Consider the following 10,371-nt stretch of genomic DNA (forward strand, 5'->3'; position numbering starts at 1 on the left):
AATGGAAAAGAATTTCATGCTTATGGACTAGAAGAAAAATATTCAATGTTCATACTACTCCAAGGAATCTAAACATTTAACACAATCTCTATCAATATATCATCAATATTTTTCATGGAGCTAGAAAAAACACTCTTATAATTTGTATGGAAACACAAAAGATCCCAAATAGCCAAAGAAATCCTGAAAAAGAAAAACTAAACTGAAGGCATCATGATTCCAGACTTCAAGGTATATTAAGAAGTTGTAGTCAAGACTTTATGATACTGGCACAACAAAGACACATAGATTAATGGAGCTAAATAGAGAACCCAGAAATGGACGGTCAACTCTATGGTCAACTAATCCTCAACAAATCAGGAAAAAATATCCAATGGAAAAAAGTCTTCATCAATGGATGAGTGGATAAAAAAGATGTGGTACCTATACATAATGAAATATTATTCAGCCATGAGAATGGAGGATAGCCTCCCATTTGCAACAAACTGATGAACCTTGAGCACATGCTAAGTGAGATAAATCAGACAGAGAAAGGCAAGTACTGTATGATATCACTTACATGTGGAATCTATAAATATTATCATTATTAGATGTGTAAAAAACAGTAAATGGTAGTCACTAGGGGTTGGGGGTGGATAAGAGTGATGGTATTTAAGGGTACAATCTTATAACAAGTAGTAAATAAACCATAGAGATCTAATGCACAGTATAATGAATATAGAAAATATTTTGCTATAATTATATAATGTAAATAAATATTGCTATACTGGCAATTATATAAATCTATCAAAATAACACACTGTACACCTTTAACTTCACAATGTTACACATCAAATTTATTCAATAAAAAAATCAGGTTGATGTAAAAAAAAAAAGATGCTCTGAGATAAGGATTCATTATATTTCCACTGGCTTTACTGCCAGCACTGGTCCAAGTCCCCATTCTTTAGTTCTTCTTAGGTCTTCTCAGGAATATGAGGCTGGATATTTAGTTAAGTCTATGCCTGGTACTGAAGTCAGTATTGAGGGTTTTGGAGTCTGTATGGTCTACTAATTTGGTAGCTTGATCTGTTCAACTGTGCCCTTGGGCAATCAAGCAGTTCAGTATCTGGTGTCCTCAGCAGTGGACAATAGATGGCTGGACACCACTGCATACAGCTCTTTGTTGTCTTTGATCCATAAAACTGTTCCCATCCATAAACATCTCAAAGTCTGGATTTTCCAATGACAGATACATCAAATTAGGATGGCTGGAATAAACTCGTTCAATTATCTGTATGTATCTTGTGGTCTTTCTGAGTGGGGTATACCACAACAGGCATGAAGATTGTCTAAACATTGTAGCAATTTTTCTCTGAAGTTTCCCTCAGCTTCAGTTTGCAGGGCTTCAGAAAAAAAAAGGCAGTTTTAGCTCTCAATGATTCCAAGTCAAGAGAATGGGAGAAAATTGGAAACTTTAGTTTAGAGAGTCATAGCCACCACATATTTAAGGAAACCAGAAGAATTCAGGATCCAGTCCAGTTTTATAGGCAAATAAACACTCAAGGACAATTAATCAGAACTAGAATCTAACATCCACAAAGATGTGTTACTGAAACATAATTTCTCTCTAAAACTACCTTCATTTCCAAAGATAGCCAAATTATCACAAATTTGTTTGTAAAATAAGTCCAATTTTAACAAACTTGGCCTAATTATTTATATAAGCACAAGAATAGTGATTGGCCATATAGTTGTTTGTTTTTTAATCTGCTCTGCTGGAACTTGGCACAAGGAATTTCAGATAAAACTTTTAACAGACTCTCAAGTCTAAGAAGCCAAGCCAAATACTTGCTATTAGATTTTGCCTGCAATACCTATAGATTTGGGTGAATTCCTTTCTTCTAGAGGTTTCCAAAATATCCTGAGGTTTCTGTACCTAACGTTTACTCACCTGGTAAAGCTGCTGGGAACTCTGTAAGCAAGGTACCAGCCTGATTTTTCCAAGGGGCTTTAATGGCACCATAAAGACAACCTAGTTCCTTAAAGCTGTCTGGTCATATGTGAGTTTATGCATATCTCCCTTAAATATGACATTCCAGCCAAAGCCTTGGAAATATAACCAATGTTTCCAGTCGTGTCATGTCATAAGGAGACCAGATTCTTATTGAACTTATGCAAATACATTGCTATGAAAATATAAGAATTGTCACTGAGAGTTTCTGAATTCTGGAGGGATCAGGTAGGCAGAAAAAATAAGCACTTAATACTTGTTTACAAATAAATATTTTACCAAATGTTTGTAAGTCATAAATAGCTTTAAATCTGGAAGAGCAAACATTAGAGAACCAGTAATGTTTCAAACAAGAGTCTGTTTGAATGCAATTTTCCCATTAGTTCAAGAAATTCTTATTCAATTAATTGTCTGATCTTAAAGGTATCAGAGACCTGTATTTGCCATTGCAATGCAATTAACAAGAAAATTCTGTGACACAAAACATTTAAATAATCAGAATTACAAGTGATGATATTATACCAGGACATATTAAAACGTTAGGAACTTGAATAATTTGTATAATTTCCTGAACAGTTATAGAATTCAACCATATAGGGAGGGGGGAAAAGATGGTGTAGGAGTAGGGGACCTTATTCCAGCCAGTCCCCGGAATTGAGCTGGATATCTACCAGACCACTCTGAACACCCAGGAAATCAGCCTGAGATGTAAGAAGATAGATCTGGATCTCTACAAACAGAATATCGCAGGCGGTTGGTTTTGAGGTATGAAGTGGGGAGCCGTGATTCTATGGGCAGATATCAGAAGAGAAAAGTAAGGGAGAGGGAGCCCAGCCATCGGGATCCTACACCAATGGTGAGTGATAGCCTCCTGCACTGGGGACCGGGCACAAACTCGCAGACTGGTAGCGATGGGGGAAAGGACTTTAGGGCAGCCCCCAGATGGAAACCCAGAGTGGGGCCACGGGTGCAAACTGGGGGTAGCTGGCAGTTTTATAAGCACAAAGGGCAGAGATGTGCCCTGAACTGGAGGTGAGGACTGGGAGCCCTGCTGAGGGACACACAACCCAGGATGCTGCAGTTTATAGCAGCACTGACAGAAATGGAGATACTGTGGCCTGGAGAACTCACTGAAGAACAGACGGCAATCTCTCTGCTCTGAGGCAGGGGTTGGAAACGTCTCTTCTGCTCTGACTCTAGGAAGAGACGTGGAAAGCCGCCAGGGAAAGTCGCCAGAGAACAAAAGCCCCAAACAACCGGTTTTCACTGAGCCCATCCCCTGCCATAAGGGACAGGGCAACTCTGTCCAAACAGGGTTGCCTGAGTAAGTGCACGGCATTTCCCTCCCCCAGAAGACAGGCTGGGAGAACAAGAGGCCGGCAACCCTAAGTTCCCTACAAAACAGGTGCATGTTGGTTAGGTTGTGGTTGATAATTTGGACTCTATACATTCCCTCAACCACCCCTCAACAGAATGAATAGGAGGAGGAACCCCCAAAATAGGAAAGACTCAAAGACTATGACTTATGCCACAGAGTTACAATTGGATTCAGTTATAACCAAGATGTCGGAGATGGAATTCAGGCTAGCAATTGTGAAGACAATAGCTAGAATGGAGAAATCAACTAAGGGCAACATAGAGTCTGTAAAGGCAGAAATGAAAGCTGAAGTGGCAGAACTTAAAAATGCTATCAATGAGATCCAATCTAATCTAGATAATGTAACAGATAGGGTAAATGAGGCAGAAGAAGGAATTAGTGATCTAGAAGACCAAGTGATAGAAAAGAAGGATAAAGTGGAGGCCACGGAGAAACAACTCAAAATCCATGAAAACAGAATCAGAGAAATAAGTGACACCATGAAACGTTCCAAAGTCAGAAATATTGGGATCACAGAGGGAGTGGAGAGACAGAGAGAGGAGTAGAAGGCATATTTGAGCAAATCGTAGCTGAGAACTTCCTTAATCTGGGGCATGAAACAAACATTCCTGTCCTAGAGGCAGAGAGGACCCATCCCAAGATCAAGGAAAACAGGCTGATGCCCCGGCATGTAATAGTAAAACTCGCAAATCTTAGAACCAAGGAAACCATCTTAATGGCGGTTAGGAGGAATAGATTCCTTACATACAGAGGGAGGAACATCAGAATCATGTCAGACCTATCCACAGAGACCTGGTAAGCCAGAAGGGGCTGGCAAGACATATTCAGGGTATTAATGAGAAGAACATGCAGCCAAGAATACTTTATCTGGCAAGGCTATCATTTAGAATGGATAGAGAGATGCAGAGCTTCCACAACCGGCAGAAACTGAAAGAAATGTGACCACTAAGCCGGCCCTGCAAGAAATATTAAGGAGGGTCCTATAAAAGGAGAAAGACCCCAAGAGTGATATAGAACAGAACTTTACAATCTATAAAAACAAGGTCTTCACAGGCAACATGATGACAATTAATTCATATTTTCAATAATTACTTTCAACGTGAATGGCTTAATGCTCCCATAAAATGGCACAGGGTTGCACATTGGACAAAAAGACAGGACCTATCCATGTGCTGCCTACAAGAGACTCATTCTGAACCTAAAGATACATCCAGACTCAAAGTGAAGGGATGGTGATCCATCTTCCATGCCAGTGGACTCAAAAGAAAGCTGGGGTGGCAATTCTTATATCAGACAAATTAGATTTTAAACTAAAGACTGTAGCTACAGACACAGAAGGACACTCTATCATTCTTAAAGGGTCTATCCAACAAGAATATCTAACAGTTGTAAATATCTATGCCCCAACATGGGAGCAGCCATCTACATAAGCCAACTGCTAACCAAAATAAAGAGTCATATTGATAACAACACGTTAATTGTAGGAGACCTCAATACTCCACTCTCAGCAATAGACAGATCATCTAAGCAGAAAATCAACAAAGAAACAAGAGCTTGGAATGACACACTGGACCAGATGGACCTCATAGATATATACAGAACATTCCATCCTAAAACAACAGAATACTCATTCTTCCTGAGCACACATGGAACTTTCTCCAGAATAAACCACACACTGGGTCACAAATCAGGTCTCAACCAATACCAAAATATTGAGATTATTCCCTGCATATTCTCAGACCACAATGCTTTAAAACTGGAACTCAATCCCAAGAAAAAATTTGGCAGAAATTCAAACAGTTGGAAGCTAAAGACCACTCTGCTCAAGAATGTTTGGGTCAACCAGGAAATCGAAGAAGAACTTAAACAATTCATGGAAACCAATGAGAACCATAAGACATCAGTCCAAAACTATTGGGATACTGCAAAGTCAGTCCTAAGGGGGAAATACATAGCCATCCAAGCCTCACTCAAAAAAATAGAAAAATCCCAAATTCACCAAGTAACTCTACACCTTAAAGAACTAGAGTAAAAGCAAAAAACGATGCCTAAGCCATGCATTAGAAGAGAAATAATTAAGATTAGAGCAGAGATCAAAGAATTAGAAACCAGAAACACAGTAGATCAGATCAAGGAAACTAGAAGCTGGTTCTTTGAAAGAATTAATAAGATTGATAAACCACTGGCCAGACTTATTCAAAAGGAAAGAGAAAGGACCCAAATTAATAAAATTATGAATGAAAGGGGAGAGATCACGACTAAAACCAAGGAAATAGAAACAATTATTAGAAATTATTATCAACTATATGCCAATAAACTGAGCAATCTGGATGAAATGGATGCCTTCCTGGAAACCTATAAACTGCCAAGACTGAAGCAGGAAGGAATTGACAACCTGAATAGGCCAATAACCAGTAATGAGATTGAAGCAGTGATCCAAAACCTCCCAAAAACCAAGAGTCCGGGGCCGGATGGATTACCTGGGGAATTCTAGCAAACATTCAAAGAATAATACCTATTGTCCTAAAGCTGTTTCAAAAAACAGAAACAGAAGGAAAGCTTCCAGACTCATTCTATGAGGCCAGCATTACCTTAATCCCCAAACCAGGCAAAGACCTCATCAAAAAGGAGAATTTCAGACCAGTAACCCTGATGAATATGGTTTCCAAAATCCTCAACAAAATCCTAGCTAATAGGATCCAACAATACATCAAGAGGTTCATCCACCACGTCCAAGTGGGATTTATCCCCGGGATTCAAGGGTGATTCAACATTCGCAAATCAATCAATGTGATAGAACACGTTAATAGGAGGAGAGAGAAGAACCATATGGTCCTCTCAGTTGATGCTGAAAAAGCATTTGACAAAATACAGCATCCTTTCCTGACTAAAACTCTTCAGAGTACAGGGGTAGAGGGAACATTCCTCAAGTTCATAAAATCCATCTATGAAAAACCCACAGCGAATATCATTCTCAATGGGGAAAAGCTGAGAACCTTTCCCTTAAGATCAGGAACACATCAAGAATCCCCACTCTGGCCACTATTGTTCAACATAGTACTAGAAGTCCTAGCAACAGCAATTAGACAACAAAAAGAAATAAAAGGTATTCACATTGGCAAAGAAGAAGTCAAACTCTCTCTTTTCGCAGATGACATGATACTTTATGTGGAAAACCCAAAAGATTCCACCCCCAAATAACCAGAACTCATACAGCAATTCAGTAATATGGCAGGATACAAAATCAATGCAAAGAAATCAGTTGCTCTAATACACTAACAATGCAACTGTAGAAAGAGAAATTATCAAAATGATTCCAATTACAATAGTACTAAAAACCATAAGACACCTCGGAATAAACTTAACCACAGAGGTAAAGGATCTATACTCTAGGAACTACAGAACACTCATGAAAGAAATTGAAGAAGACACAAAAAGATGGAAAAACATTCCATGCTCATGGATCAGAAGAATAAACATTGTTAAAATGTCTATGCTACCCAGAGCAATCTATACCTTCAATGCCATCCCGATCAAAATTCCAATAACATTTCTCAAAGTGCTCAAACAAACAATCCTATCATTTGTATGGAAACAGAAAAGACCCTGAATTGCCAAGGAAATGTTGAAAAATAAAAACAAAGCTGGGGGTATCACGTTACCCGATTTCAAGCTATATTACAAAGCCATGATCACCAAGACAGCATGGTACTGGCATAAAAACAGACATATAGACCAATAGAACAGAATAGAGAGCCCAGATATGGACCCTCAACTCTATGGTCAAATAATCTTTGACAAAGCAGGAAAAAATATGCAATGGAAAAAAGATAGTCTCTTCAATAAATGGTGCTGGGAAAATTGGACAGCCATAAGCAGAAGAATGAAACTCGACCATTCTCTAACACCATACTCAAAGATAAACTCAAAGTGGATGAAAGACCTCAGTGTGAGACAGGAATCCATCAAAACCCAGAGGAGAACATAGGCAGTAACCTCGGCCACAGCAACTTTTTTCATAATACATCTCCAAAGGCAAGGGAAACAAAAGCAAAAATGAACTTTTGGGACATCATCAAGATCAAAAGCTTCTGCACAGCAAAGGAAACAGTCAACAAAACAAAGAGGCAACCCACGGAATGGGAGAAGATATTTGCAAATGACACTACAGATAAAGGGCTGGTATCCAAGATCTATAAAGACCTTCTCAAACTCAACACCCAAAAAACAAATAATCAAGTCAAAAATGGGCAGAAGTCTTGAACAGACACTTCTCTAAAGAAGACATACAAATGGCTAACAGACTCATGAAAAAATATTCATCATCATTAGCCATCAGGGAAATTCAAATCAAAACCACATTGAGATATACCTTACACCAGGTAGAATGGCAAAATTTGACAGGGCAAGAAACAACAAATGTTGGAGAAGTTGTGGAGAAAGGGAAACCCTCTTACACTGTTGGTGGGAATGCGAGTTGGTACAGCCACTTTGGAAAACAGTGTGGAGGTGCCTCAGAAAATTAAAAAATAGAGCTACCCTATGACCCAGCAATTGCACTACTGGGTATTTATGTCAAGGACACAGATGTAGTGAAAAGAAGGGCCATATGCACCCCAATGTTCATAGCAGCAATGTCCGCAATAGCCAAACCATGGAAAGAGCCAAGATGCCCTTCAACAGATGAATGGATAAAGAAGATGTGGTCCATATATGCAATGGAATAATACTCAGCCCTCAGAAAGGATGAATACCCAACTTTTACAACAACATGGATGGGACTGGAGGAGATTATAATTGAAATAAGTCAAGCAGAGAAACTCAATTATCATACGGTTTCACTTATTTGTGGAACATAAAGAATAGCATGGAGGTCATTAGGAGAAGGAAGGGAAAAATGAAGGGGGGCGATCTGAGGGAGAGATGAAACATGAGAGACTATGGACTCTGAGAAACAAACTGAGGGTTTTAGAGGGGAGGGGGGGGGGGGATGGGTTAACCTGGTGATGGGTATTAAGGAGGACATGTACTGCATGGAGCACTGGCTATTATATGCAAACAATGAATCATGGATCACTACATCAAAAACTAATGATGTATTGTATGGTGACTAACATAACATAATAAAATAAAATTAAAAAAAAGAATTCAGCCATACAATATAACCTAAGAATGTTTATTACTTATTTGACAATTCTTCCCATGTGCTTTGACATACAAAATAAATAAGCCTGACTAGTGAAAAATACTTCATTTCAAAGTTGAAATGTGGGAAATTTGTCTAAAATATCAAAAGGTTTTAAAGCACTTGCTTAGGTAAGATCACAGATCATTACAAAATTTAATTATCTATTTAGCCAAGGTGGCAATAAGAGATTCTAAAGGTAAATGTATCAGGTTATATAATTGTTAACAAGATTTAGCTCTTTTAATATCGAGAAGATTAAACTTTAAGTAATCAAAGACCCAATAAAGACAGAACATAGAAAGTTTTTTTTTCTATGCAGAGTAAAGGTGAAGAAAAAGTTGTTTACAATTTAGACCAATAATCTAAGAGTGTCATTTTAACAGAAACACCAAATGCCAATCTTGTATCAATGTTACTTCTGATATTCCAACTAATTTATTCCAACAAGATAATTCTTTTTTAAATTAGGCAGTCCCTTCTTTTTCCTCCATGTTATCTCTTATGTTGTTATATACTTATTGAGACAAGAACATCCAGGGAAGTGCATGGATCTGAGTTCTTGTTGTGGATGCTGTGATATGCTGATCAGGATCTCCACCAGGAATGAAGAACTCTCAGCTGTAGAAATGCTGCTAACAGTTCTCAATTCTCAGATGGCATCAGGGATTGTCCGACTGAAGACAGCTGCCTTGCCAAGGGGCATGCCCTTCTCAGGTGGTCACATTTAATGACTGTTATAAAACTCTAGCACCTTTGCTTTAATTTAGGATGTTTATGAAGGGTAATCCAACTTTTGGAACTCCTGAGTATCAGCTAAGGCTTCTGTTGATATTGTATCACTGCTCAACTTCTGCCTAATCTTGTTCTATTTCTCCCCCTTTTCTTTCCTAGGTGTTGATCACTTCCTAACAAGCTTTTTTTTTTTTTTTTTTTTAACATGGTACTCTCCATAATCTTAGTCCCAACTACACACACAATTTCTTTCCAAAGATTTCCTTTTCACAAACCTTCTACAACTTTCCTTTATACATTCAAATTTTGTAAGTTTTTCCTTTCTGTAACCAGTCTCAGTTTCCTTGCATACAGTTGTTTCCCTTATTATTTCCAGTAGTCTTAATTATGTTTACTAAAATTTACATCTGTTTATTTGTTCTTAGACTACTTACTACTTATTTCCAGTAGTCTCAATTATGTTTATTAAAATTTACATCTGTTTATTTGTTCTTAGACTACTTACTACTTAGACTTTCTTATGAAACTTCATGAGGCATTAGACAATGTTCAAGGTTTTCTTTTTCTTTTCTGACAAACTTTGCAATGGAGGTAGCATAAACTTATTTGACTTTCAGTAAACACAGGTGAAGTAAAAGTTTCATATTTTATGCTGATAATTCTAAAGACATGCCCATTTTAATTAAGCCAACAACCTTAAATCAGTTTTCATACCAAATATTTTCTAAGATCACTTGAACTCGAAAAACATTTGGGTTAGTTTCTATATATCTGAGTTTTAGAATGCCCAATTTTTATAAATGCTTGCCTTTAAACCAACTAATTAGAGCTCTTTTACCAATTAATTTTAGCAATAGCATCCAGAGGTAGAGAAAATAGCTCACATTTACAACATACATGGACACACATAAATACGCAATCGAGATGCGAACAAAATCTTAAAGGCCCAATTTCCAAATCTTGCCCTTATATATATTTATTTTATTTTTTTATTTTTTATTTTTTTAAAGATTTATTTATTTATTTTGAGAGACTGAGAATGAGAGAGAGAGAGAGAGAGAGAGAGAGAGCACATGAGAG

This window comes from Callorhinus ursinus, unplaced genomic scaffold, assembly GCF_003265705.2.
Source record: "Callorhinus ursinus isolate GAN/ISIS: 27379988/994484 unplaced genomic scaffold, GSC_fseal_2.0 scaffold104, whole genome shotgun sequence".
Classification (NCBI taxonomy): domain Eukaryota; kingdom Metazoa; phylum Chordata; class Mammalia; order Carnivora; family Otariidae; genus Callorhinus; species Callorhinus ursinus.